Consider the following 11,454-nt stretch of genomic DNA (forward strand, 5'->3'; position numbering starts at 1 on the left):
GATACATTGATCAAATTTGGCATGCACATTGATACAACATGTGACAACATGCGACTCAAATTTTATGATTCTAGCTGCCACATAAGTATACGAAAAGTAAAGAAATTTGTGAAAACTGTACAGAATTTCAGGGTTTCTAACACAATCTAATGCATAAATAGAGGAGGTACGACAAAATTTCGTAGGACCAACCATGTACACCACCAAAAATAGGCGTCTGATAGCGCAAACCGTTTGTCGTTATAACGAACGGTTTAGCAGTTAATCTCGACATGAAGATCCGCAATTATAAACGTGCATATACTGTCGTATTTCTATCTCTCTATCTATATATATCTAGAAGGTGGGGAGGGGGCGCAATTATAATTAAAACTCCCAAAATCAATAGTGACTGTCAGTAGGAGTGGGGTCTGCAATTGGAATCAGAACTCCCCTCAATGATTGTGACTGGCAGTAGGAAAGAGGGTCTGCCATTATTATGGAAACTACCCAACTCCACTGTAACTGAATTAGTAAATGGTACCTGCCATTGAAGTGAAAAATATTCTTCTTGATTTGACCGGCAGTAGGCGAGGGAGCCTGCACTTTTGGTCAAAACCTCCCTACTGGGTTGCGTCTTGCAGAAGGCAAGAGTGCCTGCCAATATAAACAATAATCCCCTAACTAGATTTTGACTTGTAGAAGGCAAAGTGGCCTCCTATTATAATCGAAACTCCCCAACTCAACTGTGACTGGTAGTAGTAAAGATGACCTGTCGTTATAATGAGTACTCTCCAACTCGACTGCGAAGTGCTGATGGTGGTGATTATTGTTTTAAGAGGAAGTACAAGTAGGCAACCATCCTCTACATAACACTAATCAGAGAAAATATGAAACCGGGCGAGTTGGCCGTGCTGTTAGGGGCGCTCGGCTGTGAGCTTGCATCCGGGATGTAGTAGGTTCGAATCCCGCTGTCGCCAACTCTGAAAATGGTTTTCCGTGGTTTCCCATGTTCACACCAGGCAAATGCTGGGGCTGTACCTTATTTAAGGCCACGACCCTTTCCTTCCAACTCCTAGGCCTTTCCTATCCCATCGTCGCCATAAGACCTATCTGTGTTGGCGCGACGTAAAGCCACTAGCAAAAAAAAAGGAAAAGAAAAATGGAAGGGATCTTACACCTCGAAAATGAAGACATCAGCCAAAGACAGACAAGGGCCACGAAGGGCGTGAAAATGAAAGACTCACTAGGCCTCGGGAGGTTAATACCGTCGGGATCGGTAAAGAACAAGAGTTGACCAAGGGAGGTCGGATAGAACCGATGAAAGTGAGGAGCCTGGCACACGTAAGTGGAAGCAATGACAGGACTCAGATAAGGGACCTGTGATCGCCAACCCACGCTCCTAACTCGAGAGGCCCCGGGGCCCCTTACGACAGGCAGTGGGTACCGTGGGTGTTATTCTACCGCCCCCAGCCACAAGGAGAACTCGACTGTGATTGGCAGTAGCCATATGTGCCTCTCATTATAATAAAGACACCCCAATTCGACTGTTAGTGGTAGTACGCAAGGGGGCTGCTGTTATAATGAAAGCACTCCAACTCGATTGTGACTGGCAGTAGGCATGTGTGCCTGCCATTATAGCCAAAAACCCGCAAACTCGATTGTGACCAGCATCAGGAAAAGTAGCCTGTCATTATTATTAACCCACAGCTAGAGTTTTGGTTGGTAGTAGGAAAGGGTCCTGCCATTATAATGAAAACTCCTCAACTAGAATGTGTCCGGAAGTAAAAAAGGGCCTGTAATTGTAATGAAAACTCCCCGAATCGATTATAACTGGTAATAGGCAAGAGGACCTGCCATTATAATAAAAGTTCCCCATCTCGATTGCGAATATTAACAGGCAAGTGAGCCTCCCGTTGTAGTAAAATCTCCAGAACTCGATTGTGAATGGCAGTAGGAAAAGGGGGCCTGCCATTATCATCAAAACTCCCCAACGCACACCTTACATAGGATACAACGTACGAGGACCTCCCCGTGGTGTTACTCAGATAACGCTAAGTGACATGCGTGTACAGTAATTTACGTATACGATGCCGAATACCGTAGCGAAGCAGAGGTACAGTAGCTAGCTACCTATATAATTAATATTAATATTGACTCTGTAGTTGGAACTGGATCAAGAAAATTTCATTTACCTGTGCGTTTTGCATCAACTGAATTTAAAAAAGTTCGAAGTCGCTCTGTACGAGGTATGTCTCAATTAGTCCGTATATTCATGTATCACGTGAAAAGGACTATTTCCTATTCAAAGAAATTTTATATGTAAATCAACTAATGACCTACACAGAAAAATACTGGTGGAAAAAGTGTGGCACTGTCTCACTGGGTTTTCATGACAACTTCTCGCGCTGTAAGATCAACCACGGGGCTCTAGCTGAGTCTGGCATTGTTCCCACTTGTGCCAGCTTTCTCATTTTAAACTTTCCTATGCTATTCCTGTTGTTCTCTTCCGACGGTATTAGGTTTGCGAGGCCGAGAGAGTCTTTCATTTTTACATTCTTCGATGCCCTTCTCTTTCCTTTGCCGATACCTTCATTTACGACCACCTAATAAATTTGCCCCTAAGGTTTGTAGAGTAACCGTTATGGTAATGTTTTCTCGCACTTTGAGAGAGCTTTCTAATGGTGTTCCACGTTAGGGGTTGAAATTGATGTATACGGTCATATCATCGATATTTCAAAGGAAGTTCTAACTTGAACTCGGACCCCTCCCTTGCTATTCTTTTGAAATGAATACATTATTTTGTGTGATATCACATATTTCCAACCAAACGGCACCTCAACCATTCAGACAAGATCTTTAGTTCCGAAGCTGTAGCCCCGAATGTGAGCACATGATTTCGTTACACTAATCATATGAAATACGAGGGTTGGGGCATAAATCATGACCACTACTATTTTTCTCACATTTGCACGGTGCTGCCATACAATGGTCATATGTCCTGGAAAGCATGGCACTCATAGTACATGGACACAGCATGAGATGGCGGTGTACTGGACAGATAGCACGCACAGGGCGATGGAACTGCAGTAGTGAGTTAGGCTCCATGCAGAGTGGATGTGATGAGGATGACGCAAGAACAGCGTGTGTACATCGAAGTTGTTGCTCGCAGGGTTGCATTGCCAAAGAATGCCATAGAGAACTTGTGGAAGCTGCGGAGAATAAGTCCTTCCGTACCGAAACGCTGCGAGATGGACACCAGCATTCAACACGGACGTGAAACAAGCAGCGACGTGCAACAGTCTGGAAGATCTATTAGCGTCCGGACTGATGTGTGACGTGCAGTAATTACCCAGTCCATGGCCGTGGACAAAAGATAAGACACTACTTAAGTTTCAAGTCGAAACAAACATCCTTCCTTATGGCCACGTCAGACCGCAAGCAGCAAAGGCAACTTCAGCGCTGGGGATGGGAAGTACTGGAACACCCGCCATACTCCCGGACCTGTCTCCATGCTATTTTGACATTCTCCCCAAAGTGAAAGGATCATTGCGTGAGAGATGATTAAGGACACGAGGGGACATTGCCAAGGCTGTGAAACATGAGATTGTAAACTTCACACACTGTGAGGTGACTGGCGTCCGACGCCTCCCCCATCATTGGCAACGTATTGTGAACAATCGACGTGACTAGTGTTACCGTAAAGATTACTTTACTCTCTGAGAATAAACATTATGTAGCACGAAGATTTCCTGGCTGACGGTTTCCTCGCTTCACCTGGTAAACCTACTCGGTATAATTCATCCATTCCTTAGCACCTGACGCTCCCTACTTCCATCTGTACATATCCATGTGTCTGGTAGATCCCACATTCATGACTTATGCCCCAACCGTCATATGATTCCAAGAGAGTGCAGTGGGTTATTAGCTGGACTTAAAATCGTACAAAATTTCGATCCACCTGACTGGAGGCGAGTAGCTTTCTGCTTGTTTTCTCTCTTTAAACATCAGTACGACCAACCTGACCTTCCTGGCAAAATGACTGTTCAATTTCTTCACTTTGAACAGGGTACTTACTCTCTTTTCATGATGCAAATATACTGAGGGTGGTTTTCTCCTGAGGTATTCGACACTATCCAGGGAAGTGCTGAGGTATTACCTAATTTCAAATCTAGGGGCATCTACCTATATCCCAATAATAATACACTGCACACACTACTAGAGCCACATCAGTACAGCCAATTATCAGACCTTTCGACACCCACACGTGTGATGACACCAATATCCTAACGAAAATCTATCCCACATCAAGGTCAGGAAAGCACAATATTGTTGATTCATTGAATGCACCACACAGTATCTTGATCATACGCTCATTGTTAGTTGCTAATGGAAAAACTTTGAGGCATCTGCCTCTTAGTAGGAAGATGTTATACCTTTAACTTGCATAATGAGCAGCGAGCAAAGAATGAGTCGATCGACTGATTACAAAAGCTAAGTCATCTATATATAAAGTAACATTTCCTGACTGACTGACTGATTCATCATCGCCGAGCCAAAACTACTGGACATTATGAAATAAATTTTGAGGATACATTTATATAAGAATGTAGGTGCTCACTAAGGGAAGATTTTCGGATATTACGTTGCTAAGGGGGTTAAAAGGGGGGTAAATTTTTAAAATGAGTGTATCTATATCTCAAAACTTCAATAGTTTACAGATGTAAAAATTGGCATTTAGAATCTCCTTAAAAATAAAGAAACACGTATTTTTTTGTTTTCGGAAAATCCCAATAGGAGGGGAGAAAAAGGGTGAAAAATGGGTCGAATGCCTTTAATAAGGCTACTTATATTTCAGAAACTGAAGATATTACGGACCTGAAAATTGGTATTTTTGTTTTTGGAAAATACAAATAGGGGGGTGAAAGGGGGGTGGATTTTTAAAATGAGTGTATCTATATCTCAAAACTTTAAAAGTTTGCAGAGGTAAAAATTGATACTTAGAATCTCCTTTAAAAATAAAGGAACACGTATTTTTTTGTTTTCTGTAAATCCCAATAGGAGGGGTGAAAAAGTGTGAATAAGGGGTTGAATGCCTTTAATGAGGATACTTCTATCTCAGAAACTGAAGATAATACAGACCTGAAAACTGGTATATGGGATCTCCTTCAAAAATAAAGAAAAATGTTTTTTTTTTTTTTGGAAAATCCAATTAATGGGGGTTAAAAACGAGTGACAAATTGGGGTGAATTTTTAGAAAAACTATATCTACAGTATATCTCAGAAACGTAAAATGTTACAGACGTAAAGACTGGTGTTTGAAATCTCCTGTTAAAGTAAAGAAACACAGGTGATTTTTTTTTTGGAAACTCCAATTAAGGGGAAGTAAAAAGGGGGTGAAATTTTAAAATGAGAATTTCTACAGTATATCTCAAAAACTTAACATGTTAAAGAAGTGAAAAATGGTATTTTATGTCTATTAAAAATAAGGAAACGTGTATTTTTAGTTTTCAGAAAAAACACTTGGGTGGAGGGGTAAAAGTGACTGAAAATGGGGTTGAATTATTTTAATTAGAATACTGATATCTCAAAACCTGAATATGATACAGAAGTGAAATTAGGTATTTGGAATCTGCTTTGAAAGTAAAGAAACACGTATTCTCGGCAAATCCAATGAAGGTGGGGTGGGGAGCAATGTGAAAGAATTGAAGAATTAATTAAATTAATTTTATGACGATACTTACATCTAATAAAAACTAAAGTTGTTACAGACGTGAAAATTGGTATTTAGATCTCCTTAAAAACAAAGAAAAACTCGTTTTGGGAGGCGGGGAATCATCTTGGGGGGCGGAAGTGAAAAGGTGTTGAATTCCTTTCATGAGGACACATATCTCAAAAGGTGGAGATGTGTAGAGTCGTGATAATTGTTTTTTAGAAGATCCTTTACTATAAAGAAAGAAGTATTTGCCGGAAAATTCACCTAAGGGTGGGTGGAGGTGGGAGTGTGTGAAAGGAACTGAAAAAAAGTGAATTATTTTTATGGGGATACTTATATCTCAAAACTAAAGGTAACAGACGTGAACATTGGTATTTGGAATCTCCTTTCAACTTAAAGAAACACGCCTTCTTTTTTAGGGGAGGGGGGAATCAACTTAACGGCGGTGGGTGAAAAAGGAGGTGAGACCAATTGATTTTACTGTTCATAATGTACTTATAAGGAGCCTCCGTGGCTCAGGTGGTAGCGCGCCGGCCTCTCACCGCTGGGTTCCGTGGTTCAAGTCCCGGTCACTCATGTGAGATTTGTGCTGGACAAAGCGGAGGCGGGACAGGATTTTATCCGGGTAGTCCAGTTTTCGCCATCATTCATTCCAGCAATACTCTCTTCATTTCATTTGTCATTCATTAATCATTGCCCCAGAGGAGTGCGACAGGCTTCGGCAGCCGGCATAATTCCTATCCTCGCCGTTAGATGGCGGCTTTATTCATTAAATTCCTGACCCGGTCGAATGACTGGAAACAGGCTGTGGATTTTCAATGTACTTATTCTGATCATAAAACAATCATTTTTAATCTTTCCTGGGTTCGTTTTCAAGAGCCATCTTTTCCTCTGGAGAACGTTCTTAGATTACATATTTGAAATAAACGGTAGGAATGAGATTGACCGTGCAATTGTTCACCTCTATAATTAGGTCAATATTGCACGGGAGTATGTCATTTGTATCTCCAGAAAACCCGCGCAGTTGTCTACGCGCTACAGTGGTACTGGTCACATTGTCAGCAATGACAATGGCAGCAGATGTAATATACCGCCAAGAAGCAGTCTTTAATCTCGCTGTGGGGTCCAGAACAATAATAATAATAATAATAATAATAATAATAATAATAATAATAATAATGTTCTGGACCGTCATCAAACTGTGCGTACCGCACTGGAAACGGGTCAGATCGCGTATTTAGGCGGCTTATATATAAAACGTTAAGCATCCAATTATAAATTTCAGTATAATACCGTAGCGAAGCACGGGTATCTTGCTAGTTTCTGTATAAAAACGAATTCCTTTAATGTGGTAAACCATTCAGGACGATCAAATTTGTATGGTGTGACGATTCAACGTGCGCTTTTCGGTATTGGTTACATGTATGTTCGTCCTGAAGGAGTTAGATTTTGAATCAGATGAAGAGACACTTCGTGTATAAGTGCAGGGATTCGCTCTTCATTCGCTGTTCATTGTACCGGCTACTTTTATCCCGCAGTAGAATGAGCGGTCTACCTCGTCCGCTGCAGGAGCTTTTATTCTGATGCACGGAATGGCTACACGCAACAATGTAAATTTGAGTAAGTTGCCGAATGTTGCAAGGGCTACAGACTAACCGGGAACTTAATTTGCTGGAAGGTCGCGTGAGAGCTCTCTTCATTGCTCAGGATACAAACGGCTCTAGCACATAAACACACAGCAATAGAACGACCATGTTACATGGATGATGAACTTGTGTGGATATGCTGCTTATATTTGCAGTGTCAACACGATAAACGACAAGCAGTTGCGTTTTATGCACAACAATATCGAGATCGATGACACGCAGATGGCATAAATTCTGTAGAGAAGAGACTACTCCAGCACGGTATGGTTCATGCGACATTTTTCCCATTGAAGATGCGGTAAAGGGATCCGGAGGACTGGTGCTGGTGGTGATTATTGTTTTAAGAGGAAGTACAACTGGACAACCATCCTCTATATAAAACGAATCAGAGAGAAAAAATGGAAGGGATCCGACAATTCGAAAAATAAAGGTATTGGCCAAAATGAACATGATGCTTGTAGTTTGAAGGGGTCTAACATCTAAGGTCATCGGCCCAACAGCCATACCATGTTGAATACACCGGTTCTCGTCCGATCACCGCAGTTAAGCAACATTGGGCGTGGTCAGTACTTGGATGGGTGACCGCTCGGGAACACCACGTGCCGTTGGCTCAATTCCCTGTGCCGAAAGGAACACAAGAGCCACGCAGTGCGTGTAAATGAAAGACTCCCTAGGCCTCGCAACCTAATACCGTCGGGGTCGGCAAAAAGCAAGAGTTGACCAAGGGAGGTCGGATAGGACAGACGAAAGTGAGGAGCCTGGCACAAGTAAGTGGAAGCAATGCCAGGACTCAGTTGATCACCCAGTGGTCACCAACCCATGCTTCAAAGTTAAGAGCAAGTGAATATGGTGAAAGAATATGTTGCCTCACAACGTCATACAGTACTAGAGCTGCGGTACACACGCTGGGAATACATCACATTTACATGCAGATAATTATTCAACAATAGCTGCACTGTCACACTGAACGGCGCACAACTCGGCACCTACAACCGGATGACCATGCTCGTGGCGAGGCTTTCAGTGAGTGGTTCGCTGAGCATGCGCACACCTGATCATAAATTAGGTTGTTATCATAATGCCGTTAATTTTCGTACAGGTATATTGTCTCTCATATTGTCATTGTTTACTAGGTTATGCTTCCGAAATTGCCCTATACACATTATAAGCGGTTATGTGCTCGATGAAATTTACGAAACATTGCCTGCAAATGCGGCTGGCCTTGTGCGTTCGTTAACTTCGTGTAGCAGGAGCAATGTTAATAAGGATGCGAGAGATCATAATGAGATGGATAGCATAGTATGCGGAACAAGTAGAGTACTATATTTGCGGTTTTCCTACCACTTTCTTTTCCATCCGTATGTCCTTGCCACGTGCGGCAACCGAACATACTGCGGAGTATGCATCTGAAACACACCGTATATATTTTCTTTCATTGTATGGCCTATTATGACAATAACTTCGTCATATCTCGTACAGATCATCTCCCTATTCAGTGGCAGATGTTTTCCGCACCACCCAAAGATTACATCATTCTCCTGTGGATGAAGTTTTGCATTAGCAGTTAATATCATGCATGTAAACTAGATGTTCCATCGTGTTTACAACTACATCAACAGCATTGTACTTCCGCGACCTCGAAGAGAGCGTATGGCATAAAATGTACATATATATACAATTGAATATAATACAATAGCAAGAAAACATTATTTCAAATCAGAATGTCCAGTCCCTTCGTCCGCTCTAATACTGCCTCTGATAGAATCAAAATATCAGTCTAGCTAAGTAGGCACGTAGCTTGCATCTGTCGACGATGTGAGGGATGAATTGCCGTGGGGCACCACAGTTGCATTCCGGTGACGTTAAGCAGTTCCACTGGTAGAGTGAGTCATATTCCATGGTCCACCCGAACTGTGTTAAGGATCCACTACCTGCGCGGCAGATGAAATCCACTTGCAATTTTGCGCACAAGAAAACATGTTTTGAAGGGACATGTCTGTTGAAGATCCCCAATAGTCCTTCCAAATTTTCACAGCGTTAAAGTTATTGCGAGCCATGTCATCAGCATCACGCAAAGGTGGATGGCGTGACTTGAAGAATGAGTGCAGGGATGTCTTCTTGTACCTGTAGTTGGGGGTTTTGCAGATTTCCTTAAGAAGGCGTTCGATCTGCGCACATCATGTCGCAATATTCCCGTGAGCAGCGGGAGCCAATACATTGGCCTGGATTTGATTGTGCCCGAAATAAGCAGCATGCTATTGTTGAGCTGTGTATCAAGGAAGATGTTTAAGAAAGTCCCTAGAACTATTTAACATTAACACTTAAGTGACTGACTATTGTTAATACTGACGTGCACTGTATCATTCCTGCTACCACTTATCTCAGCTAGATGGCACTACTGCCTAGGGATTGTAAAGATAGGTTTTCTGCAAATTACTCAAAAAATAATACGTTATCAATGGGCACGACTGCTGAATTTTTAAGATAATAATGTTGTACATGTGTTATTTATAGGATTAATTGTGTTCATTAAGTATGAAGTCGGTTGACCTCTACATCACCTTATGAACCATGGACATGTAGAGAATCTTACGATTTATAAAATTATTATCTTTGCCGTTATAATCGGCGAGATTACATTACTCTTATTAAGTCTGTCAACCTCCAATTTTGTTACACATCTACGAGGCTGAACCTTAATTTTGGAAATCGCAGCAGGCACTGACTACTTTTAGACTTTTTTGAAGATGTCGAGTTGCCGGAAGTTTTTTCCCGGAGTAATTTTATGTACGTCCTTTAGAATACCTTTAGACTGAGCGGGCAATATATCTGCAATTTTCGACTCGGGAAACCAACACTATACCATCTTGCAACAGGTGAACATGAATTAGAAACCATCATGTGGAAGTTAGATGAATGGAGCAGAACTTATAGCTTAGAAATCAATATCACGAACGCCAGACAAGTGATTGTAGACAACCTCAAACAACAGATTTACAGCACAAGAATTGCCGACTACGAGGTCTCCAGTCTCTTCGAGTACCTGGGATCTGTTGTTACTATTAAAGTATCGATCACATAAAGAAACGACCAGGATGAGCCCATAGCAGCAAGTCACCATAGTACCCAAAATAAGACACATTTGGAAGCAGACAGCCACCAGCAGCATTGCAGTGTAATGCCACTACAATCTTATGTAGGTAAGGACTGAGAGAGAGAGAGGCCATCTAATCTACTCAGCCTGCAGCGACAGATCGTCAATATGTTTTTCAAGAATGAAACACAGGGCGTGCGCCTTTTATTGTCTCTATTACTAAGTAAAATAATTTCAACACACGCTATTTACACAAACCTCCTTCTTCTCTCACAGGTTGTTCTGTACTAGGGCTTTTGTTCCTCTTCTTTGTTGATGTTCGAAGTCCAGTATAGAATTCATGTCCAAAAAACACTTTTTTCGTTTTTCATATTTTTTGATAGTTTAGACCTTATTTTATAATGTACTGCTTGTTTATTTTGTACAAGCCATCCCGTAAGGTCTCAAATGCCATTTAAATGTCACTCTGACAGCTGTGGATACGCCCACTTTTTGTATAACAGATATAGTTTTGCCTCATTTAAAAAAAAAAATTGAATTTCACGGCATGTACTTTCGTCCTAGGGTTGGTACAAGTGTTGCGGCTTGGCGGGTGGCGCTTGTCTTTTGTTTTTTGTGTCATGGCTGTTGTTTTGAACACGTCCTGTTGTGGAAAGTAAACAAAAAGTAAAGAAGTATTTTTTTAGGATGCCTAGCTCAACTAGATTGTTCAAGAAGTGTCGATGAGGGCAATTAGATTGTGTCTATTCTTCTGCTGAATTTCGTCTTTTCCTTTTGGGCATTCACTTGTTGTATGCTTGGCAGATTTACAGTAGTATGCACGGACAGATGATAGTGCTGGAAAATTTAGGAATTAATCCTGGCAGAAACATGCGACAAATTTGTAGTGAAATTGATGCAGAGCGAGTGAGAAAGGCTGACTTACAGGCTGATATGGTGATCCAGAGAAACAGGGTAATGAGCAGGAACAGGAAGAGAGCAAGGGAAAATGACTGTGATGATCCAGATGATCCAGAATA

The 11,454-nt window shown here is 41.6% G+C and overlaps 1 non-coding gene across 1 annotated transcript; it reads left to right on the forward strand.

The window, feature by feature from the left end:
• Window positions 1-7,833: 7,833 nt before the first annotated feature.
• Window positions 7,834-7,952, forward strand: LOC137497214 (5S ribosomal RNA). The gene has a single exon (XR_011017735.1). It is a non-coding gene; the product is annotated as a 5S ribosomal RNA (ribosomal RNA).
• Window positions 7,953-11,454: the final 3,502 nt, after the last annotated feature.

This window comes from Anabrus simplex, chromosome 1 (genome assembly GCF_040414725.1).
Source record: "Anabrus simplex isolate iqAnaSimp1 chromosome 1, ASM4041472v1, whole genome shotgun sequence".
NCBI classification, from domain to species: domain Eukaryota; kingdom Metazoa; phylum Arthropoda; class Insecta; order Orthoptera; family Tettigoniidae; genus Anabrus; species Anabrus simplex.